At 41.8% G+C, this 23,403-nt stretch overlaps 1 pseudogene; it reads left to right on the top strand.

Annotated features, from left to right (window-relative positions):
• Positions 1 to 11,630: 11,630 nt before the first annotated feature.
• LOC128650936 (uncharacterized) lies at positions 11,631 to 11,749 on the top strand (annotated as a pseudogene).
• Positions 11,750 to 23,403: the final 11,654 nt, after the last annotated feature.

Raw genomic sequence — 23,403 nt, 5'->3', positions numbered from 1 at the left:
GACACACAACCCTTAAAGGGACAACTCATACCGCATGCACAGAATTATAAAGGTACAGGCCTTAAATGGACAGGTCACACTATGCACAAACACAGACAACCCACAGGGGCCGATTTATCAAGTGTCTGGCGGACATGATACACTGTCAGCATTTATCATTGCACAAGCCGTTCTGGTGAGCTGCTTGTGCAATGCAGCCCCCAGCAGATCGGGCAGATTGCTGTCCGCCGCTTGAGAGATGGTGGACGAGTTAAGGAGCAGTGGTCTTAAGACCGCTGCTTCTTAACTCCTGTTTGCGGCGAGCCTGAAGACTCGTGTAAAAACAGGGGGAAACTGCCCCATTTGGGCCGTGATAAATTGGCCCCACAGTCTTGAAAGGACAGATGCACTTGCACAGTGAACACAGCCTTATTGTTCACCAAATACAGTCTTAAAGGGGCAAATAACAGCATTCACAAACACACGGTGCACACAGTCTTAAAAAGAGCGGTCACATCACATGCACACTGTCTTAATGGTACAGTAGCACAACAACCTTAAAGGAACAAATCATACCATATGCACTCAGTCTTTAAAGGGCTGGCAAACACATACAATACACACATTCTTACTGTGATGAGAGCAGGAAGTGATGTCACGAGTTTGGGGGCAGGGCTTAGGTCCGGTAGTCTGTGTCGCAGTTAGTTAGTGAAATCAACCTGACTAGATGTATGTTTCTGTGCTCTGTAATAAAATAGAGTTGTACCATCATTGCTGTGTCCTGCATATTGTGTGATATTAAGATTATCAGTTGGTATAAACCATATCAACCTGTTGTTATGTGCACAATGGTAGAGTCAGGAAGTGCCTCTTGCATAGTGTGTGTGTATAGCATTCTTAATAAAGTTTACAGTTATGAAGACCTGTGCTTGATCTCCTTATATAAACTAAGATAAAACATGGTGTCAGAATAAGGATGTCACGAATATCTCAGGATTCAGCTGCTAAGGAGTTAACTTTGTGTAGCTTGGACTCAAAACAGTTATTTGTTTTTCAAGAAGAATTGTGTTTGTGTCTTCTTTGAAGTGCCAGGAGCATCATAAATGCTTGGCAGTGTAAACAGGACAGACTTTTATGGCCTAAGCTGTCAGCAGCAGGGCATGATGTAGAACAGGGCCCCCCAGCACATCTCCTGAGGAGGTCAATAAAGGGACATGGGTTATGTATATATGTGTGTTAAAACTGCTATACCCTTAAAGGAAGGTAAATATGACAACCTATGGCATATTTGATATCAAACCGATTCTCCCAATAAAACTAAAAGGTTCTAGATATGTAAATATAGAAATTTCTTACCTAGCAGGAATGATAATAGATTGTATAAATTCAGGCAAGAAATTAGTCTATTGAAGGTTGTAAAGACAGGGGGGATTCTTAGCCCGCCCAGGAGGGTGTGGTTAAGCAACCTGATCTCTGAAAAGTAGTTTTAAGAATCTTATTTTTTATCAATAAGAGTGTCATTCTTACAAGGGGAGCTGCTGTACAGAAGTAAGGAGCCATCATTTTCATGCCATCCCCGGGCGCAGACTCATAAGCTAGTGAAGTATTAGGTCTGTTATTTTTCTCCTTTTTATTTTAAAACACTGTTTGCGTGTGTAATTTTATTTGTAACAACTTTTTATTAATAATGCATTGTGCATAATATTTTTGGCATAATAAATAATTCCTTTATTAAGTTTGGCCTTTGTCTAATAATTGAACCACGTTACTGAAAGAGACTGGAATATTAGAACTGTATAATTTAGGTTATTTTCTGCTAAATTGTATTTCTAGAGTTAATGTGTAAAGTCTGGGTTTTTCCTTAGGATTTTCCCTTTAATAAATTTTAAGTTGTGGCAGTATTTGAGCTATAGGATTCATAGTTTATTGTGGGTGGCATTAAAAAGGGAGTGTTGGGCATTTCTCTTACGTCTAGTACAGATTAAGGGAGTGCGGTTAACTCTTGCACCCACTAAACTGAATCACAATCTTGCCTGGTGTGGCTAGATTGTGACCTTTTGGTGACAGAAAAGGGGGCTGATAACCCTTTCTGTGCCAAATAAGTGACTGGCGCAGGGTTGGATAACCTTGGTTCCTCACAAAGGAGTTCCCTGCTTCCATCTGAACTGACAAGCAAGGACTCTGAGGAATCCATTAGAAATCTTTGCAGCAAATTGAAAGTGTGAGAGTCAAGGCTCTGGCAGAGTGACTACAGCTTCTTCTCATGAACTGAGTAAGTGCTACAGGTAGCAACCCTAGTAAGTGCATCATAACTTGTACAATTGACTGATTCTAACAGCACTACAGACTTTTAGATTAATACTGCATAATTCAGAACATTAAGATGGAAAAGTTAAATCCTCCACCAGAATTGAAAATGACTGGTAATATGGAAGATGCATGGCAGAGGTTTAAGCAAAGATTCCAGCTATATGTTAGAGCTATAGGAGCTCAGGAGCAAGATGATGAACAAAAGATTGCACTTTTTCTGACTGTAGCAGGATCAGCAGCAATAGATGTATACAACACCTTCACATTTACAGATGAAGAAAGGGATGTTTATCAGGTTGTTCTAGACAAATTTGAACAGTACTGTGTAACTAGACGCAATGAGACCTATGAAAGGTATCTTTTCAGATGTAGAATGCAGAATTAAACAGAGACTATAAAGGAGTATGTAACAAACTTAAAACTGAAGAGTAGATCATGTAATTATGGAGCAATGTGTAACTCATTAATCAGAGACCAGTTAGTCATGGGCTGCAGAAATATAAGGGTTAAAGAACGCTTGCTCAGAGAGAAAGATTTAACACTGGAAAAGGCAGTAGAAATTTGTCAAAGTTCAGAGGCAGCACAGGAACAAGTGCGTACACTCTGCCACAGTACAGCAGCAACACCAGTAATGTCAGTTACAGTGGGGAAAAACAAAGTGCATCCACATTATGAAAATAAAATGAAAGGAAAAAGTTTTATCACACAAACAGCAAATTCTCAGCCTGAATCAGACTGGCTATGCACCAGATGTGGAAAGCAGCATGGCATAAGACAATGTCAGGCTTATGGGCAAATCTGCAGAAAATGTGGAAAAAGGAATCACTTTCAAAAGATGTGTAAAGCTAAAAAAACGGTTCACATTGTTGACCAGTCAGAAAGTGAGGAATCAGAAGAATTCTTTATTGGAATACTTGACTTAACCAAAGCTACAGATAAGGAGTGGGTCATTGAAGCTATTACAAATGGCACTAATATTGCTTACAAAGTAGATACAGGTGCACAAGCTAATTTGATGCCTGAGAGCAAGTATCACCAATTGAAGAACAAACCAGAACTTCTGAAAAGCTCAGTTAAACTAAAGACATATAATGGGGATTTTATCCCAGTGCTAGACAAGTGCAGTGTGTTCCTGGAATATGGAAATCAAACGCATAAAATGAACATTCTGGTAGTTCCAGGAAACAAACCAGCTCTACTGGGTCTTCAAATGTGTGAAACTTTAGGACTGATTAAAAGAGTAAATGCCATTGATGGAACTAATAAAGAAGAGGACATATAACATTTATTAACAGACTATGCTGCAGTATTTGAAGGAATTGGATGTCTTCCAATGCAACATAAAATACAACTAAAAGAAGGTTCTCGTCCAGTAGTGCATGCCATGCAAAATGTTCCAGTTGCTCTAAGGGATCGTCTTAAACGGGAACTTGCCAGGATGGAGGATAAAGGTATTATAAAGAAAATCAAGACACCTACTGAATGGGTTCATTCTATGGTGTTGGTGGAAAAACCGAATGGGGGTCTCAGAATCTGTATTGATCCCAAGGAACTGAATAAAAGCATCTTAAGAGAACACTTCCATTTACCAACAAAACCAGAATTGCTTGGGGAGCTAAGTGGAGCAACTGTATTCAGTAAACTGGATGCATCCTCAGGATTTTGGCAAATTCCACTGGAGGAGGAAAGCATGAAACTCTGCACTTTTAATACTCCTTATGGGAGGTACTGTTACAAACGATTGCCCTTCGGCTTGTGTTCAGCACCAGAAGTGTTTCATAGTACCATGCAGCAACTTCTTGAACGAATACCAGGCACAACCGTATTCATTGATGATATTCTGATCTGGGGTAAAACCAAGCAAGAACATGATGAAAGGCTAAAGATGGTCTTAGATGTTGCTAAGGAGAATAATTTGAAGTTCAATAAGACAAAGTGTCAATTCAGAAAAACTTCAATTCAATATTTTGGAGAACAACTCACGGGAGGTGGTGTTTTACCAGACATGAAAAAGATTAAGGCAATTACAGAAATGCCACAGCCAGAAAATAAGCAAGATATACAACGCTTACTAGGAATGATGAATTACCTTGGCAAGTTCGTACCTAATTTACCAGACAAAACTGTACTAATGTGACAACTACTCAGAAAAACTATGCCTGGGAATGGTCAGAGAATCACCAGAAAGAATGGAAGTTTTTGAAGGACATGCTTACTACTGCACCAACTCTGCAATTCTTTGATCCAACAGCAAAAACAAAGTTGTCAACTGATGCTTCACAAAATGGATTGGGAGCAGTTCTATTTCAAAATCAAGGCTCGGGATGGATGCCTGTGTCTTATGCATCTAGGGCATTGACAGATACTGAAAAATCATATGCTCAAATTGAAAAGGAAACACTGGGACTAGTTTACGGATGTGAAAAATTTCATGTTTATTTGTATGGAAGAGTATTTTCAGCAGAAACTGATCACAAACCTTTGATTCACATCTACCAAAAGGGCTTGATAGATGCACCTCCAAGAATTCAACGTTTGTTGCTGAGACTTCAAAGGTATGACTTCACCTTGGATTTTATACCTGGCAAGGAGTTGGTGGTAGCGGATGCTCTGTCATAAGCTTACTTACCATTTAACAGTGAGGACTTACAGTTGCAGAAAGAGGTGACTGTTCACGTCAATCTGATCTTGAAGACAGCCCCGTTTAGTTATGCAATGTGAGCAGCAATAGAATAGGCTACAGAAACAGATGCTCTTTTAAGTCAAGTGAAGAAAGCAGTTTCTAGTGGCAAATCTAAGACACTAATGCCATCACTGTATAGACTATACATTTCTGAAATTTCTTTGATAAAAGGGGTACTATTGAAAGGACAAAAGATAATTGTACCAGCGAGTTTGCAAAGTCAAATACTGAAAAGACTACATGAAGGTCATTCAGGTATAGAAAAGACAAAAAGACGAGCTAGAGACATTTTGTACTGGCCAAATATTAATGAAAACATTGAGACAATGATCACTCAATGCCGGACTTGCCAAAAATTCAGACCTCAGTTACCTAAAGAGCTTATACTGGATACGGACTTCCCGTTGGCACCCTGGGAAAAGTTAGCAATGGACTTGTTTGTTTTCAAAAATCAGCATTATATCTTAGTAATGGAATACTTCTCTAATTACCCGCATTATTGGAAGATGAGTCAGCATGTACAGTGATCAAAAAAGTAAAAGCAATTTTGGGGAGACATGGCATTCCAAGAGTAATAATATCAGACAATGGTCCTCAATTCAATTGTAGAGAGTTTAGGGTTTTTGCCAGTACCTATGAATTTGAACATCGAACATCCAGCCCGGGATATCCACAAGCAAATGGATAAGCAGAAGCTGGAGTAAAAATAGTGAAAAACATACTTCGTAAAGCAACAGATGCAGACGAGGATGCATGTCTGGCTCTTCTTAGCTATAGAGCTACTCCTTTAAAATGTGGGAAGTCACCGGCAGAATTATTGTTTGGCAGACAGCTGGTCACACGAGTACCAGTTGTGAAAACTTTTAAAAGGTTCCCAAAAAACATGTAATAGAAACCAAATTGAAACTCAGAGAAAAAAGGAATGAATACTATGACGAGCTGCAAAGCCTTTGGAGAATCTTCAGGTACAAACTCCTGTGCGAGTACAAGGTTCAAACAGCTGGAATACTGAAGGGACAGTTATCCAGCAATATTCTCCAAGATCGTATGTAGCTCAAACCAATGATGGGCAATGTTTACGTAGGAATCTTAGACATTTGATGGCTATTCCATCTGTTCACAACAATTCGGCAGTGAAGGAAACCTGTGAGGATACAATGAACACTCCATTGCAGCTGGAGAATGAAGATGCCAGAGAAACTTTGCAAAGCTCGACTGACTTGCCTGCCAGTGATGCAATGCAAACAAGGTCAGGTCGATATATCAAAAAACCTAATCGTCTAATTGAACAATGTTAAAAGGGACTGAAGTTTTTTTCACATAGACTACAGTTAAAAAAAAAAATGTACTTTAAGTTTTCTGTTGTTTAAAAAGAAAAGAAAAAGGGAAATGTGTGATATTGAGATTATCAGTTGGTATGAACCATATCAACCTGTTGTTATGTGCACAATGGTAGAGTCAGGAAGTGCCTCTTGCATAGTGTGTGTGTGTGTATAGCATTCTTAATAAAGTTTACAGTTATGAAGACCTGTGCTTGATCTCCTTATATAAACTAAGATAAAACACATATGTCCTGCATCTCATGACTTGGTGTCAGAAGTTCTGGCCTACGCTTCTGTTCCTGATCGATGACGATGTCAAAGTTTACCCCACCTGAGCCTTTTGACTTCTCTCAGCCTGCAGCTTGGCCCACATGGCGTCAGCGGTTTCAGCGCTTCAGGATCGCTTCTAAACTGAACAAGGAGAGTGGTGAAGTACAAGTTAATTCTCTTTTATACTCTATGGGGAAGGATGTGGAGCCAGTGTTCAATGCTTTTATTTTCCAAGAAGGGGAAGAATTTAACTTTGATATAGTTATGGATAAACCCAGTGCCCACTTTGTGCCCAAAAGAAATGTGATTCATGAGAGAGCTTGTTTTCACAAACGTAATCAGCGTGTGGGAGAATCTGTGGAGTCATTTGTATGCAGCCTGTATGAACTAGCTGAATTCTGTGAGTTTGGTGTTGCTAAAGAAGAGCAAATCAGAGACAGAATAGTTATTGGAATTGCAGATGCTGAAGTCTCACTGAAGCTGCAGTTAGAGCCTGATTTAACATTAGATGGGGCTATTAGGATTGCCCGCCAGAGTGAACTGGTGAAAAAGCAAAGTGCTGATCTGAGGTCTGAGAGTATTGTGGATGAAGTGCAACAGTCCAGGAAAACTGCTAGTTAAAGGCACAGTGTGAGCGGTAGATCTAAAATAACGGATAGACCTAGAAGTGGATAGGCGCAGCATGCCCGATGCACACGGTGCTACCGTGCCCATGATCAGAGTGTTATATGCCTGGCCAGAGATAAAAGATGCAGAAAATGTAACAGAATGGGCCATTTTGAAGTGGTGTGTAAAACTGAATACATTAAGGAGATGCAGGTGGACAGTGACCAGTAGGGTCAGGAAGTGTCTTTTGTGGGGTCTGTTGTGGAACGGCCAAGCTCAGAGGAAGATTGGAAGGTTACTTTTACTGTAATGGGAGCCAAAGTTGATTTTAAGATTGACACAGGAGCAGATATCACTGTAATGTCTCTCGCTGCATTTATGAAACTGCCTCGACAGCCCCAGCTGGCGAAGGTTACTACAAATGTCCATAGTCCTGGTGGCCGCATTGATTGTGCGGGGAATTTTCTTGCCAGCTGTGAGTACAAGCAAAGGAAATTCACCATGTGGGTGCATGTGATTCGAGGTCAGTGTGTTAGCAATTTATTGAGCAGAAAAGCAGCCTGTGACTTGGGCCTCGTGGCCAGAGTGAATGAGATCTCCGAAGATATGTTTGGCGAATTGGGCCTACTGAATTGCAAGCCAGTCCGTATAGCACTTAAAAGTGACGCAGTCCCATACAGTATTTCTACTCCCCGTAGAATTCAGTTCCCGCTCATGCCTCAAGTGGAGAAGGAGCTTATGCGCATGAAGTCTATGGGGGTTATTGAAGAGGTTGTTGAAGCGACTGATTGGTGTGCCCCCATTGTTCCTGTTGCAAAGAAAAACGGAAAGGTGCGCATCTGTGTGGACGTGAAAAGGTTGAATGAGGCAGTGAAGAGAGAGAGATTTGTGCTGCCGACATTAGAAGATATAGCTCCAAAGTTGGCTGGGGTGAAGTTCTTTTCTACATTGGACGCTTCTAGCGGCTTTTGGCAGATCCCCTTGGATCCAAAGTGCCGCAAACTGACTACCTTTATCACACCGGTAGGTCGGTTTTGCTTCTGCAGACTCCCCTTTGGGATATCTTCTGCTCCTGAAATCTTTCAAAGGGAAATGAGTTCTCTCCTGAGTGACCACGTGGGCACGGCAGTCGTCATGGATGACATTCTAGTGTATGGGTCTACAGCGAAGGAGCATGATCAGCGTTTAAGCTGTGTGCTGCAGGCTATCAAAGAGTCTGGGCTGAAGTTAAATAAAGAAAAATGTCATTTTAGGAAAACTGAGTTATGTTACTTTGGGCATATCATCAATGGGGATGGCATCAAGCCAGACCCCGAGAAAATTTGTGCTATTGAACAGATGAAAAGTCCTTCTGATGTACATGAGCTGAGACAGATATTGGGCCTTGTAAATTATGTGGGCAAGTTTCTTCCAGATTTATCAACAGTTCTACACCCTATCACAGAGTTGCTAAAGAAAGACATTGCCTGGGTCTGGGGACCTTCACAAGAAAAATCTTTTATGCAGGTCAAGTCCCTGCTGGGGTCTGCCCCAGTGCTGGGGTTCGACAACCCTTCTAAAAAGACTGTGGCTAGTGCTGATGCAAGCAGTTATGGGTTGGGGGCTGCTCTCCTGAAGTTAAATGAAAATAAACTACAGCCCATCACCTACTGTTCCCGCACACTGACGGCTGCTGAGTCAAAATACGCTCAAATTGAGAAAGAGTGCCTGGCTGCAGTTTGGGCTTGTGAGCGCTTTCAGCGTTATCTAGTGGGTTTAGAGAAATTTAGTCTGGAGACTGACCATAAACCGCTAGTCCCTCTAATCAACTCCTACGATATCGACAAAACACCCTTAAGATGCCAGAGACTTTTAATGAGACTACTCAGGTTCAATGTTCAGGCAGTGCATGTGCCGGGGACACAACTGGTTGTGGCAGATACACTATCCAGGCTCCTGCTGGCTGCTGCTGAAGAATCCTTAACCGAATCTGATGTGAAAGTGTATGTTGATTCGGTTCTGGCCTCAAAGTGCATTTCTTCAAGGAAACTGGAGGACATAAAGAAAGAGACATATTTGGACACAGATCTGCAAGAGGTTATAAAGTACATAAAATAAGGCTGGCCCGAGAGTCGGGCAGCCTGGATGTCTTTATGTTCTTACCAGTCAGAGAGGTCGCAGCTCACAGAGCTGGAGGGGTTGGTGCTGTTCCAAGACCGCATCGTTATTCCTGTCAGCATGAGGAAGGAGATGTTAAACAGGATTCATGATGACCACAGGCATTACAAGTGCAGAGAAAGGGCGGCTACAGCTGTGTGGTGGCCTGGGATCAGCTCCGACATTGCAGATCACGTGTCTAAATGTGCCTTTTGCCGGGAACGCCGGCCTACTCAGAGAAGGGAGCCCTTGATTTCTACTCCACTGCCTGCGGGGCCGTGGCAGAAAATAGCTGCTGATTTGTGTGAACTGCACGGGAAAGTTCCTTGTTGTGATCAACTACTATTCCAGGTATTTGGAAATTGCACCCTTGAATGATATCACAAGTCAAGCCGTTATCATTCGTCTGAAGAGCTTGTTCACCTGGTGGGGCATTCCGATGGAGCTGGTGAGTGATAATGGCATGCAGTTCGCTTCTACAGAGTTCAGTGCTTTCAGCATGAAATATGACTTTGTACATTCCACGTCAAGTCCACATTACCCGCAGGCCAACGGAATGGCTGAAAGGGCAGTTCAAACAACAAAGTTCATTTTAAAGCAATCTGAGCCGTACCTAGCCCTCTTGTCATACAGGACAACGCCCATTCAAGCCACCGGGTTTAGCCCGGTGCAGATGATGCTAGGACGCCAGATTCGCACCACTTTACTCTCAGTGGGTGTCTTCAAGCCGTCTGGCTCTGTTCCTCAGGCCGAAGTCCTTAGGAGGGATGAAAAGGCCAAAAGGGCTATCGTTTCTTCTACGACAGGAGACATTCTGTCAGGCCCTTACAGGAACTAAATGCGGGGCAAAGTGTCAGAATTAAACTGGATGATGAGAAGAAATGGAAGACGCCTGCTACGGTAATTGGACACTCTCCAGAACCAAAGTCTTATGCAGTCCTTACTGATGGAGGGACGGTTACACGCCGTAACCGAAGAAATCTTCAGCCTGTACCAGAGAGTCTCGAACTGGATGCCTCAGTACCACCGCCGGTGGGATCCCCTGTTCTAAGAGAGGTACCTTCCCCTCAGCAAGATCACAGCGGGGATATGTCTTTGCCTCCAGCGGACTCTTATTCACCTCCTTCTGTATCAGAGGACAGTTCATGCAAAGTTACATCAAGCGGAAGAGTGGTGAAACTTCCGGCCCGATATAGGGACTGACTTTAGCTAGAACAGTGACCAGAAGTATGGGCAGAATAATCCCATGGTCACTGTGGACTAGGGTAGTCTACCCCGATGTCCAAGTCAGGATGTAATTAATGTTGTCTATTTTTCGGTAACCAGTTTGCTATATACTGTTTAAAAATGTTGTTGTATGCTCTTTGTATACCTTGTTATTTGTTATATTTAAATGTATGCTTCGCCATTTGAAAAGGGGGAAGATGTGATGAGAGCAGGAAGTGATGTCACGAGTTTGGGGGCGGGGCTTAGGTCCGGTAGTCTGTGTCGCAGTTAGTTAGTGAAATCAACCTGACTAGATGTATGTTTCTGTGCTCTGTAATAAAATAGAGTTATACCATCATTGCTGTGTCCTGCATATGTTCTGCATCTCATGACACTTACATTGAATAACTACAACACAAAAAAAACAATGTCTTATAGAGACAAAAAAACAGCACAAAAACACACAGCCTTAAAGGGACCGCTCACAGTTTTCACCCACAGCCTTAAAGGTATGCTTCATGGTACGCAAACCCTTTAAGAGATGTCTCATGGCTAGGGTTGCCACCTCAGGCATGTTTTCCTAGACATATATGAGTTATACATGCTGCAGGTGGGCAAAGGGGACCACGAATTGCACCCCTGGATAGCACATAGTAACCCTGGACAGCACTATTCATGTTACTCCCTGCATACCCTGCAGCATGTTTAGCACATAAGTGTTCAGCAAAACATTGTCGAGGTGGCAACCCTACTCAAGGCATTCATGCACAGCCTTAATGAGAGCTTATGGCATCCATTTACAGCTATGAGCTGCCCCTTTTGAGTCTGTGTGTGTGTGCCATGATTTGGGGTTGTGTGTGCATATGTGTTCTAAGATTTTTTCTTTGATTTTTTAAAGCAACTATGCATGCGTAATATCTCCTGAAAGTGGCACATTCATTGAAACAACTTGCAATTCCTAAAAAAAAACACGTCTATTTGGAATAAAGATAATTATCTTTTGTCAAGACAGACAGACAGAGAGGCAGGTAACCTTATCCGTGTATACTTTTTGTCATGGGTCAGAGAGTTATTGTGTCATTATTTATTTATTCATTTACAGAGTACAAGCTGCAAATGCCTACTGCCACACTACTCTGAATGCACCCGATCCTGTCTGATTTTGGAAGTTAAGCAGGGTCAGGCCTGGTCAGTACCTGAATGGGAGACTGCCTGGGAACACCGAGTGCGGTAGGCTTTTTTCTTTGATTTTTTAAAGCAACTAAGCATGCCTATATTCTCCTGATAGCGGCAATATGCATTGAAACAACTGTACCTTACAATTCCTAAAAAAACACAAGTCAATTTGGAATAAAGATAATTATCTTTTTATAAAGGCAGACAGGCAGACAGAGAGGCAAGTAACCTTATACGTGTATACTTCTTGTCATGGGTCAGCGAGCTATTCTGGGCCTGTACAGGCATTATTTATTTATTCATTTACGGTCAAAATTTTAACCCCGTTTTAGCTATTCCATTGTTTACAGAGCTGTGAATGAAGGCATGAGCAAGCTCAATTCACGATGGGTACAAGCACCATATGTCTACTGCCACACTACTCCGAATGAACCTGACCTCGGAAATTAAGCAGGGTTAGGCCCGGTCAGTACCTGGATGGGACACCGGGTGTGGTAGGATTTGTTCTTTGATTTTTAAAGCAACTATGCATGTATAATAACTCCTGAAAGTGGCGACATTCTTTGAAACAACTTAATACAATACAATACAATAAAAATAGACAGTAACTAAAAAATTGGTAACAGCCAAGACACCAAAGACATTTAGGGCTAGAATACGAATGGAGCACAAAATTGAGCTTCCATGAGTTCAATATTTGTGCTCCACTCATAATACCAGCGCACACAATTGTTCATTGGTATTAAAAGTGAGCGCAATGCGAACGCAGCCATCTCATTGAATGGAAGATTTGTGCGCCCAGGTGCTTCCATAGGTTCCAATGGGAACCTCGTTCTCATGCCAATAGGCACGGCAGCAAGTGTAAATATATATGTATATGAATATATATACATATATATTTATGTGTTTATATACACATATTAACACATACATATATATGTATATAAGCATATACATATATATTTATAGTAATAACATGTCCCCATAGACTGCAATATAAAGGCACTTTTCAGTGCCATTTTTTTCTGACACCCCACATTTGCACACTTTAACCCCTTAAAACTGCTACATGCAGTTATATTTATTAAAAAAAATGCAACTATTTTTTTATTTTTTAAAGCAACACTAGACTTTATTTTAGGGGCAATTGGGGAACAAATTGGCACCACAAGCTCACTGTAGCATTAACCAACCACTCGTAATGGCTGGTTATTTACTGCATGCCCGTAAACGAGCGAATTTGTCCATTTAGTTACAGTAATTTAACATAATCAAGTAAATAAGGTCTGTAAACAAACCACTATATACATTAATATGCAGGTGCAATGGACCAATTAGATTGTAAGACAGAGTCAATGTGTAAACTATTCATATATTAGCAGTAAAGACACAAATCTAAGGCAGAGAGGCGGAAAAAACTGCCGCCATTAACACACAGGCATACATTAACTATACTGATCCCAGTCTCTCTCTAGTGCTTCTGTTGTATTCTGGTGGAGAGAAGAGTGCTAAGGAAACTCACCGCCATGAGGAAGCCCAGTAAAACGCTCTACTCTGCTAAAACTGTCATTCCTCAAGAAAGATAACAAATGTTTAGCGAAGCATATGTCAACTCATATTTCCTCCCTGCTCTTGTATAGGGTCCTTACCCTAAAGCACTGAGTGAAAAAGCAGCAACGGCACCCTAAGCCCTCCGGCGGCAAGAAAATAAAATAATTTTTATTGTTTAAAAAGATAGATAATCCCTTTATTACCCATTCCCTAGTTTTGCACAACCAACACAGTTATATTAATATACTTTTTACCACTGTGATTACCTTGTATCTAAGCCTCTGCAAACTGCCCCCTTATTTCAGTTCTTTTGACTGACATCCATTTTAGCCAATCAGAGCACAGTGTTATTGATATGAAACACGTGAACTAACACCCTCTAGTGGTGAAAAACTTTCAAAATACCCTAAGAGAAGAGGTGGTCTTCAAGGGCTTAGAAATTATCATATGAACCTCCTAGGTTTAGCTTTCAACTTAGAATATCAAGATAAAAAAGCAAAATTGGTGATAAAAGTAAATTGGAAAATTGTTTAACCCCTTAACGACCGAGGACGTGCAGGGTACATCCTCTAAAAAAAGTCACTTAACGACCAAGGACGTACCCTGCACGTCCTCGGTCTGGAAAGCAGCTGGAAGCGATCCTGATCACTTCCAGCTGCTTTCCGGTTATTGCAGAATGCCTCGATATCGAGGCATCCTGCAATAACAATTTTTACCCCTCCGTTGCAGAGAGAGACACTCTGTGGCCCTCTCTGTACCAGACATTGATGGCCGCATTCGTTGGTGGGTGGGAGCTGAAGTGGGAGGCGGGTGGGCGGCCATCGATGACTTCTAAGTCAGAGAGGGGGGCAGGATCAGGGGTGGGATTGCTGGGGGCGCGCACACGTGCACTGGAGGCGGCGGATGGGCGCGTGCACGGGGAGGGAGCAGGTGGGAAACGCTACACTACAGATTTTTTTTTTTTATAAGTGGGAGAAAGGGGGAATACAATCCCTATAAAAAGTAATTTAAGGGATCTGGGAAGGGTGTGGGATTGGTCTTGGGGGGAGAAGCTACACTACAGAAAAAACGAAAAAATAAAAAAATAAAACCCTTTTCTCCAACATTGGTGTGTCCGGTCCACGGCGTCATCCTTACTTGTGGGATATTCTCTTCCCCAACAGGAAATGGCAAAGAGTCCCAGCAAAGCTGGTCACATGATCCCTCCTAGGCTCCGCCCACCCCAGTCATTCTCTTTGCCGTTGCACAGGCAACATCTCCACGGAGATGGTTAAGAGTTTTTTGGTGTTTAAATGTAGTTTTTATTCTTCTATCAAGTGTTTGTTATTTTAAAATAGTGCTGGTATGTACTATTTACTCTGAAACAGAAAAGGAAGAAGATTTCTGTTTGTAAGAGGAAGATGATTTTAGCAGACAGTAACTAAAATCGATTGCTGTTTCCACATAGGACTGTTGAGATGAAGTAACTTCAGTTGGGGGAAACAGTTAGCAGACTTTTCTGCTTAAGGTATGACTAGCCATATTTCTAACAAGACTATGTAATGCTGGAAGGCTGTCATTTCCCCTCATGGGGACCGGTAAGCCATTTTCTTAGTCAAAAACAAACAGAATAAAGGGCTTATTATGGGCTAAAAAACTGGTAGACATTTTGATGGGCTAAATCGATTGCTTTATTTGTGCATATTATTCAAATTCAGGCTAACAATTGACATTTATAATCTTGGGGAACGTTTATAAAACGGCAGGCACTGTATTGGACACCTTTTTCAGTCAGGGGGCCTTTCTAGTCATAGACTGAGCCTCATTTTCGCGCCATTAATGCGCAGTTGTTTTTTGAGAGCAGGGCATGCAGATGCATGTGTGAGGATCTAAGAATCTCTGAAAAAGCTTTTAGAAGGCGTCATTTGGTATTGTATTCCCCTCAGGGCTTGGTTGGGTCTTAGCAAAGACTGTATCTGGGACTGTATAGGGGTTAAATTGAAAAACGGCTCCAGTTCCGTTATTTTAAGGGTTAAAGCTCTGAAATTTGGTGTGCAATACTTTTAAGGCTTTAAGACACTGTGGTGAAAATTTGGTAATTTTTGAACAATTCCTTCATACTTTTTCACATATTCAGTAATAAAGTGTTTTCTGTTTGAAATTTAAAGTGACAGTAACGGTTTTATTTTAAAACGTTTTTTGTGCTTTGTTGACAAGTTTAAGCCTGTTTAACATGTCTGTACCTTCGGATAAGCTATGTTCTATATGTATGAAAGCCAGTGTGTCTCCCCATTTAAATTTATGTGATAATTATGCCATAGCGTCCAAACAAAGTAAGGACAGTACTGCCACAAATAATGATATTGCTCAAGATGATTCCTCAAATGAGGGGAGTAAACATGATACTACATCATCTCCTACTGTGTCTACACCAGTTTTGCCCATGCAGGAGGCCCCTAGTACATCTAGTGCGCCAATACTTATTACCATGCAACAATTAACGGCTGTAATGGATAACTCCATAGCAAATCTTTTATCCAAAATGCCTACTTATCAGAGAAAGCGCGATTGCTCTGTTTTAAACACTGAAGAGCAAGAGGACGCTGATGATAATTGTTCTGTCATACCCTCACACCAATCTGAAGGGGCCATGAGGGAGGTTTTGTCTGAGGGAGAAATTTCAGATTCAGGAAAAATTTCTCATCAAGCTGAACCTGATGTTGTGACATTTAAATTTAAATTAGAACATCTCCGCGCACTGCTTAAGGAGGTATTATCTACTCTGGATGATTGTGACAATTTGGTCATTCCAGAGAAATTATGCAAGATGGACAGGTTCCTAGAGGTTCCGGTGCCCCCCGACGCTTTTCCTATACCCAAGCGGGTGGCGGACATAGTAAATAAAGAGTGGGAAAAGCCCGGCATACCTTTTGTTCCTCCCCCTATATTTAAGAAATTATTTCCTATGGTCGACCCCAGAAAGGACTTATGGCAGACAGTCCCCAAGGTCGAGGGGGCAGTTTCTACTCTAAACAAACGCACTACTATTCCTATCGAAGATAGTTGTGCTTTCAAAGATCCTATGGATAAAAAATTGGAGGGTTTGCTTAAAAAGATTTTTGTACAGCAAGGCTACCTTCTACAACCAATTTCATGCATTGTTCCTGTCACTACGGCAGCGTGGTTCTGGTTCGAGGAACTAGAAAAGTCGCTCAGTAGAGAAACTCCATATGAGGAGGTTATGGACAGAGTTCACGCACTTAAATTGGCTAACTCTTTTATTTTAGATGCCGCTTTGCAATTAGCAAAATTAGCGGCGAAAAATTCAGGGTTTGCTATCGTGGCGCGCAGAGCGCTTTGGCTAAAGTCTTGGTCAGCGGATGTGTCATCCAAGACAAAATTGCTTAACATTCCTTTCAAAGGTAAAACTTTATTTGGACCTGATTTGAAAGAGATTATTTCAGACATCACTGGGGGAAAGGGCCACGCCCTTCCACAGGATAGGTCTTTTAAGGCTAAAAATAAGCCTAATTTTCGTCCCTTTCGCAGAAATGGACCAGCCTCTAATTCTGCATCCTCTAAGCAAGAGGGTAATGCCTCACAACCCAAACCAGCCTGGAAACCAATGCAAGGCTGGAACAAGGGTAAGCAGGCCAAGAAGCCTGCCACTGCTAACAAAACAGCATGAAGGAGTAGCCCCCGATCCGGGACCGGATCTGGTGGGGGGCAGACTCTCTCTCTTTGCTCAGGCTTGGGCAAGAGATGTTCAGGATCCTTGGGCGCTAGAAATAGTTTCTCAAGGTTATCTCCTGGAATTCAAGGAACTACCCCCAAGGGGAAGGTTCCACAAGTCTCACTTATCCTCAAACCAAATAAAGAGACAGGCATTCTTACATTGTGTAGAAGACCTGTTAAAGATGGGAGTGATACACCCAGTTCCAATAAAGGAACAAGGAATGGGATTTTATTCCAATCTGTTCGTAGTTCCCAAAAAAGAGGGAACGTTCAGACCAATTCTGGATTTGAAGATCCTAAACAAATTTCTCAGGGTACCATCGTTCAAAATGGAAACTATTCGAACGATTCTACCCACCATCCAGGAAGGTCAATTTATGACTACCGTGGATCTAAAGGATGCGTACCTACATATCCCTATCCACAAGGAACATCATCAGATTCGCTTTTCTGGACAAACATTACCAGTTTGTGGCTCTTCCATTCGGATTAGCCACTGCTCCAAGGATTTTCACAAAGGTGCTAGGGTCCCTTCTAGCGGTTCTAAGACCAAGGGGCATTGCAGTAGTACCTTACTTGGACGACATTCTAATACAAGCGTCGTCCCTGTCAAAGGCAAAAGCTCATACGGACATCGTTCTAGCCTTTCTCACATCTCACGGATGGAAGGTGAACAAAGAAAAGAGTTCTCTGTCCCCGTCAACAAGAGTTCCCTTCTTGGGAACAATAATAGATTCCTTAGAAATGAGGATTTTTCTGACAGAGGTCAGAAAATCAAAACTTCTAAGCTCTTGTCAAGTACTTCATTCTGTTCCTCGTCCTTCCATAGCGCAGTGCATGGAAGTAATAGGATTGATGGTTGCAACAATGGACATAGTTCCTTTTGCACAAATTCATCTAAGACCATTACAACTGTGCATGCTCAAACAGTGGAATGGGGATTATACAGACTTGTCTCCAATGATTCAAGTAGATCAAAAGACCAGAGATTCACTCCGTTGGTGGCTGACCCTGGACCATCTGTCCCAGGGAATGAGCTTCCGCAGGCCAGAGTGGGTCATTGTCACGACCGACGCCAGTCTAGTGGGCTGGGGTGCGGTCTGGGAATCCCTGAAAGCTCAGGGTCTATGGTCTCGGGAAGAGTCTCTTCTCCCGATAAACATTCTGGAACTGAGAGCGATATTCAATGCTCTCAGAGCTTGGCCTCAACTAGCAAAGGCCAAATTCATAAGGTTCCAATCAGACAACATGACGACTGTTGCTTATATCAATCATCAAGGGGGAACAAAGAGTTCCCTGGCAATGAAAGAAGTGACCAAAATAATTCAATGGGCGGAGGATCACTCCTGCCACTTGTCTGCGATCCACATCCCAGGAGTGGAAAATTGGGAAGCGGATTTTCTGAGTCGTCAGACATTTCATCCGGGGGAGTGGGAACTCCATCCGGAAATCTTTGCCCAAATAACTCAATTATGGGGCATTCCAGACATGGATCTGATGGCGTCTCGTCAGAACTTCAAGGTTCCTTGCTACGGGTCCAGATCTCGGGATCCCAAGGCGACTCTAGTAGATGCACTAGTAGCACCTTGGACTTTCAACCTAGCTTACGTATTCCCACCGTTTCCTCTCATTCCCAGGCTGGTAGCCAGGATCAATCAGGAGAGGGCCTCGGTGATCTTGATAGCTCCTGCGTGGCCACGCAGGACTTGGTATGCAGACCTGGTGAATATGTCATCGGCTCCACCATGGAAGCTACCTTTGAGACAGGACCTTCTTGTTCAAGGTCCATTCGAACACCCAAATCTGGTCTCCCTCCAACTGACGGCTTGGAGATTGAACGCTTGATTCTATCAAAGCGTGGGTTTTCAGATTCGGTGATAGATACTCTGGTTCAGGCCAGAAAACCTGTAACTAGAAAAATTTACGATAAAATATGGAAAAAATATATCTGTTGGTGTGAATCCAAAGGATTCCCATGGAATAAGATAAAAATTCCTAAGATTCTCTCCTTTCTTCAAGAAGGTTTGGAGAAAGGTTTATCTGCAAGTTCTCTAAAGGGACAGATCTCTGCTTTATCTGTCTTACTACACAAAAGACTGGCAGCTGTGCCAGATGTTCAAGCATTTGTTCAGGCTCTGGTTAGGATCAAGCCTGTTTACAGACCTTTGACTCCTCCCTGGAGTCTAAATCTAGTTCTTTCAGTTCTTCAAGGGGTCCCGTTTGAACCCTTACATTCCGTAGATATTAAGTTACTATCTTGGAAAGTTTTGTTTTTGGTTGCAATTTCTTCTGCTAGAAGAGTTTCAGAGTTATCTGCTCTGCAGTGTTCTCCTCCTTATCTGGTGTTCCATGCAGATAAGGTGGTTTTGCGTACTAAGCCTGGTTTTCTTCCTAAAGTTGTTTCTAACAAAAATATTAACCAGGAGATAGTTGTACCTTCTTTGTGTCCGAATCCAGTTTCAAAGAAGGAACGTTTGTTACACAATTTGGACGTTGTCCGTGCTCTAAAGTTCTATTTAGAGGCTACTAAAGATTTCAGACAAACATCTTCCTTGTTTGTTGTTTATTCTGTTAAAAGGAGAGGTCAAAAAGCGACTTCTACCTCTCTTTCCTTTTGGCTTAAAAGCATTATCCGTTTGGCTTATGAGACTGCCGGACGGCAGCCTCCTGAAAGAATCACAGCTCACTCCACTAGGGCTGTGGCTTCCACATGGGCCTTCAAGAACGAGGCTTCTGTTGACCAGATATGTAAGGCAGCGACTTGGTCTTCACTGCACACTTTTGCCAAATTTTACAAATTTGATACTTTTGCTTCTTCGGAGGCTATTTTTGGGATAAAGGTTTTGCAAGCTGTGGTGCCTTCCGTTTAGGTGACTGATTTGCTCCCTCCCTTCATCCGTGTCCTAAAGCTTTGGTATTGGTTCCCACAAGTAAGGATGACGCCGTGGACCGGACACACCAATGTTGGAGAAAACAGAATTTATGCTTACCTGATAAATTACTTTCTCCAACGGTGTGTCCGGTCCACGGCCCGCCCTGGTTTTTTAATCAGGTCTGATGAATTATTTTCTCTAACTACAGTCACCACGGTATCATATGGTTTCTCCTATATATATTTCCTCCTGTCCGTCGGTCGAATGACTGGGGTGGGCGGAGCCTAGGAGGGATCATGTGACCAGCTTTGCTGGGACTCTTTGCCATTTCCTGTTGGGGAAGAGAATATCCCACAAGTAAGGATGACGCCGTGGACCAGACACACCGTTGGAGAAAGTAATTTATCAGGTAAGCATAAATTCTGTTTTTATGTGCAAACTGGGTACTGGACAGCTGCCAGTACCCAAGATGGCCCCCAGTAAGGCAGAGGGGGAGGATTAGAGAGCTGTTTTGGGGGGGGATCAGGGAGGTTGGGGGCTAAGGGGGGATCCTACACAGCAGCATATGTAAACATGCTAAAAAAAGATTAAAAAAAAATATATACCTTTTATTTTAGTACTGGCAGTACTTAAGATGGCGGGGACAATTGTGGGGTGGGGGAGGGAAGAGAGCTCTTTGGGAGGGATCAGTGGGTCTAATGTGTCAGGTGGGAAGCTGATCTCTACACTAAAGCTAAAATTAACCCTGCAAGCTCCCTACAAGCTACCTAATTAACTCCTTCACTGCTGGGCATAATTCACGTGTTGTGCACAGTGACATTTAGCGGCCTTCTAATTACCAAAAAGCAACACCAAAGCCATATATGTCTGCTATTTCTGAACAAAGGGGATCCCAGAGAAGCATTTACAACCATTTGTGCCATAATTGCACAAGCTGTTTGTAGGTAATTTCAGTGTGTGAAACCTAAAGTTTGTGAAAAAGTGATTTTTTTTTATTTGATCGCATTTGGCGGTGAAATTAAATATACCAAATTGGGCCTAGATCAATACTTTGGGTTGTCTACTACACTACACTAAAGCTAAAATTAACCATACAAGCTCCCTAATTAACCCCTGCACTGCTGAGCATAATACACGTGTGGTGCGCAGCGGCATTTAGAGGCCTTCTAATTACCAAAAAGCAATGCCAAAGCCATATATGTCTGCTATTCCTGAACAAAGGAGATCCCAGAGAAGCATTTACAACCATTTGTGCCATAATTGCACAAAATGTTTGTAAATGATTTCAGTGAGAAACTTAAAATTTGGAAAAATGTAACGTTTCTTTTTTATTTGATCGCATTTGGCGGTGAAATGGTGGCATGAAATATACCAAAATGGGCCTAGATCAATACTTTGGGATGTCTTCTAAAAAAATATATATACATGTCAAGGGATATTCAGGGATTCCTGAAAGATATTAGTGTTCCAATGTAACTAGCGCTAATTTTGAAAAAAAGTGGTTTGGAAATAGCAAAGTGCTACTTGTATTTATTTCCCTATAACTTGCAAAAAAAGCAAAGAACATGTAAACATTGGGTATTTCTAAACTCAGGACAAAATTTAGAAACTATTTAGCATGAGTGTTTTTTGGTGGTTGTAGATGTGTAACAGATTTTGAGGGTCAAAGTTAGAAAAAGTGTGTTTTTTTCCATTTTTTCCTCATATTTTATAATTTTTTTATAGTAAATTATAAGATATGATGAAAATAATGGTATCTTTAGAAAGCCCATTTAATGGCGAGAAAAACGGTATATAATATGTGTGGGTACAGTAAACGAGTAAGAGGAAAATTACAGCTAAACACAAACACAGCAGAAATGTAAAAATAGCCCTGGTCCCAAACGGACAGAAAATGTAAAAGTGCGGTGGTCATTAAGGGGTTAAAATTGCATGCCCTATCTGAATCATGAAAGTTTATTTTGGACTAGACTGTCTCTTTAACTCCTTCCCCGGCACAAGATAGCCAACTGCACCATCCCCACTCCCCTGTTTTCATAGCTGCTTTTTCCAGCGCTCCATCAAAGACAGTGAACAAGATACTGCCTTGCTTTGTGCACCCATCTTTAACTTGTTATCTATTACTCCTCCCAAATCCCTGTCCTACTCTGTTTAGCTAAATCTAATCCCATTTAAATGATAGATTACCTGTGTATTTTTACTTCCAAAATGTAGAACCTTGCATTTTCCAGTATTTCATCTAATTTTCATTTATTGGCCCATTCTTTTAATTTTTGTAGATTCCCTTGTTTAGCAAGGTCAACCTGCGCTGACCTAATGACCTTACACAACTTTGTATCATCTGCAAAAATAGAGATGTCGTTATTTAATCCTTAATAAAAATATTAAAAAGAACAGGGGTAGAATACTGATTCCTGGGGGACTCCACTGATTAATTTACAATCTGAGTATGATCTTTTTACTACTACTCAATGCTCCCTGTCTTTTATCCAGATATTTATTCATGAGATAACATTTTCAGCTATTCACAGACCCTTCATTTTGTGTATTAATCTCTCATGTGAAACTGTATCAAACGCCGTTGCAAAATCCAAGTATAAAGATTCGCAACAAATGACTCCCTTTTATGTATATGTTTACTTACTTTCTTTTAGAATCTATTTAGATTAGTTTGACTATTTCTCATAAAAAATCTGCTGATTTGAACTAATATTTTTTTTTTCTAGGACAAGGTCTAAGCCAATGCACAACAACCTGACTGCTTATTTAACTGCATTACTTCCTAGGGCCAAAGGCTGTCCTTGCTATCGTCACAAATCCATGAATACGAGACAAACCCACAGACAACTCTAAGGGGACGATTTATCAATGTCTGGCAGACATGATCCGCTGTAGTGGATCATGTCCGCCAGACATCGCTGAATGCCGACAGTATACACAGTCGGCATTTAACAATGCACAAACAGTTCTGGTGAACTACTTGTGCAATGCAGCCCCATGCAGAATCACGGCCAATCGGCCACTAGCAGGGGGTGACAATCAACCCGATCATATTCTTCTTAAGACCGCTGCTCCTTAACTAGTCCGCCGAGACCGCTGCTTCTTAACCTATGTTTGCGGCAAGCGGCCCTTGATAAATCAGCCCCTAAACTGGAGAAAGAATAGGTAATGACCCTGTCAGTCCTCCGCTTGGCAGAGCATTGTGACTTAGTGGAAAGCAGATATTTGAGAGCTTGAATCCAGCTTTTTTCAAGCAACATTTTACATTTAGCCAAATGATCTCTATTTTTACTAATTAATGTTCCAAATTTTGAAAAACCATTGGTGCTAGCTCTGTCTCTGATCACTTTCCAGTTTGGTGGTTGTGGCTTGGTGGTTAGCTTTGCATCTTTGACAGTAGAAGGTTCTGTGTTGAAGCCCAGCCTTGTGCCTATTGTGGCGTTTGACCTTCAATCATCTTAATTTTCAACTAGCCATTCAAAGATAAACATACGCCTAGATTACGAGTTTTGTCGGTAAAGACCCGCGGTGCTAACGCTCCTTTTTTTTCCAGGGCACCCTTAAGCCAACACTGGTA

This window comes from Bombina bombina, chromosome 2 (assembly GCF_027579735.1).
Source record: "Bombina bombina isolate aBomBom1 chromosome 2, aBomBom1.pri, whole genome shotgun sequence".
Taxonomy (NCBI): domain Eukaryota; kingdom Metazoa; phylum Chordata; class Amphibia; order Anura; family Bombinatoridae; genus Bombina; species Bombina bombina.
The sequence above is the reverse complement of the archived record's forward strand: the minus strand, read 5'-3'. Positions and strand labels throughout refer to the sequence as shown.